This window comes from Priapulus caudatus, unplaced genomic scaffold (assembly GCF_000485595.1).
Source record: "Priapulus caudatus unplaced genomic scaffold, Priapulus_caudatus-5.0.1 Scaffold968, whole genome shotgun sequence".
Taxonomy (NCBI): Eukaryota; Metazoa; Priapulida; class Priapulimorpha; order Priapulimorphida; family Priapulidae; genus Priapulus; species Priapulus caudatus.
Window position 1 is genome coordinate 28691 of NW_014578029.1, and position 2500 is coordinate 31190.

Below are 2500 nucleotides of genomic sequence, written 5' to 3' on the forward strand. Positions count from 1 at the left end.
AATGGTCGGAATGCTGCCTCGTGACTGATAGTAGTGTATATGCCTAAGAAGTAAATTAATATTTTCATGTTAATATTGATAAAGTTATTTATATTAATGCCTGACTAATTAATGACTGTTATTAAAGAATTTTTTCAGCGGGGGGGGGGGCCTTACATTTTCGTGGGGGGGCACAATATATAACTTTTCTTTGTATTATACTGTTCTAACGGCATTGTTTTTAATTCAATTTTTTTTTCATCAAGCAAGAATTTTCAGTGGGGGGGGGGGCATCTGGGGGGCACAGAAAATTTGTGGGGGGGCACGTGCCCCCCCAGGGACCCCGTAGCTACGCCCCTGGGTGGAACCCAGGGTGACGGTGGGGTTTGATGCGTCCCTTTCTGTTTCAGGTGTAGATGCGATTTAATTTGCTTTTAGTATGATTTCAACGGAGAATTCGAAATTTGGGGAAGAATCGTGAGAGGTAGTGCACGTGACACATTGCGATCGCTGTCATCGCTGAGTGACGTCATTACTAACCTATTTTCGAATTAATAATTGGCAATCTGTCTGCGCTAATTATGCGGTGTAATTACGAGGTTAATTATTATGAGTTATAAAACACTAATTACGAGAGCGGCTAAAGCTAAAACGTTGTGTGCAAACTGAAATCTAATCGTTATGTTTTGTCGATATTAAGCCACATAGATATTAAATCACCATAAAACACCATATTAAAACAAATAGCCAGGTAAGTAAATTATGTTATAGGTGAGACGTCCACGGATAGCCAGGTAATTAGATATGTTATGGCTGAGACGTGGGCGGACACAGAGGAAGGTGAGTAGGCAGAAAGGCGGGAGCATGAGCGAGGCTTCGGCAGCTTACCCGAAACCTAAACAGTGTCATTCCCGTTCTCGCTAAGAGGGTTTTCTGCCCGTAGGACTCCGACGTAAACAACCCGGTAATGCACTGGACTGCTTCTGCGAATGCTGCGTCTACGCAGAGAACCACACGCGCGTGCCAGCTTTGCACCGGCTCCCCGTATAAATTAGTACAGTCGGTTAGGTCAGAATATCATCTAAATCGTTCAAATTGTGAAAAAAGTGTGAAAATTGGTACACTTGCATACTTTTGTATGCTCTTTCATTTAAAAGCAGGACACACGCGATCCACTTACAACTTCGGCCGCCATCTTGAATTCAAAAATGGCCGCCGTCATTTCTTAAAAAATAGCTATATCTCGGTTAATAATCTTCGTACAGACTTGAAAATTGACTGACAGACGTAATTTGGGTTACTATTTCATACAACAACGTGATGCATGTGATCCAAGGGCGTTTTCGGCCACCATCTTGAATTCAAAATGGCCGCCGTCATTTCTTAAAAAATAGCTATATCTCGGTTAATAATCTTCGTACAGACTTGAAAATTTACTGACAGACGTAATTTGGGTTACTATTTCATACAACAACGTGATGTATGTGATCCAAGAGCGTTTTTGGCTACCATCTTGGATTCAAAATGGCCACCATAAAAATTACAAACTTAGCAATTTTTATACATACACGCGTGCGTGTAGGAACGCTACATATACACGCGTGCGTGTAGGAACGCTACATATACACGCGTGCGTGTAGGAATGCTACATACACGCGTGCGTGTAGGAATATTACATACACGCGTGCGTGTAGAAATGCTACATACACGCGTGCGCGTAGGAACATTACATACACGCGTGCGCGTAGATACGCTACATACACGCGTGCGTGTATGAACTGTCAAGAGATTACCTACCGCACCCGCTACGTGCATGAATCACTAACCGCCCCTGATGCACCGACAAAGCACCGACAAGCTACATTACCCCTTCTCTCCCTTTCCCCACGCCTTCAATTCCGTATTAACCCTAATCAGATCAACATTAATCGTCACCAACGCCTTCGCTCAATGAGACACGAGTGTTGAACACACACGGGAACGTGGCAGCTTATGGCACACTCCTTGATGGATTGTGTTTGCGCTGGACGCCGCCAGGGGGCCCTCGATCCTCGCTGCTAGGCAGACGAAGATCGTATACGAGAGCCGCGCCGCGCCGCCGCAGGCAACAACGTGGTCGCTGTTCCCGCCCGAAGCCGTGTTTATCCGCAAGGCATCGGCAAGCTGGTTCTGTTTGCATTTCACAGCTACGCACACGCAAGAATCTGACAGAAATACCGCTAGAGTGAAGTGCCCACTGATAGGGTGTGTACCCACGGGCAGGGTCATATCCCCCCCCCTACATGGCCGCGTACATACAGCGCATGCGCGTTCATGGTGGACATTTTATTTAGTGGCAAGAAACTAGATCTATGAAGCGTTAATTCTGATATGTATCAAGTAGCGAAAACGTATTTATTTAATTAATGAGTGAAATGTAGTGAAAATAATTAGTCTGCGAAATGATAGGTCATAATTATCTCCGTTAATTATAAAATTAATTATAAAATTTTATTATTACGCTCGTATATATAACGCCCTT

The 2500-nt window shown here is 44.1% G+C and overlaps 1 long non-coding RNA gene across 1 annotated transcript in view; it reads right to left on the minus strand.

Annotated features, from left to right (window-relative positions):
• LOC106814722 overlaps window positions 1–2500 on the minus strand; it is a 20846-nt gene that overhangs the window by 8299 nt on the left and 10047 nt on the right. Inside the window, exon 2 of the long non-coding RNA XR_001394645.1 lies at window positions 1156–1161. This is a non-coding gene — a long non-coding RNA (uncharacterized LOC106814722). The remainder of the gene's footprint in view (window positions 1–1155; window positions 1162–2500) is intronic.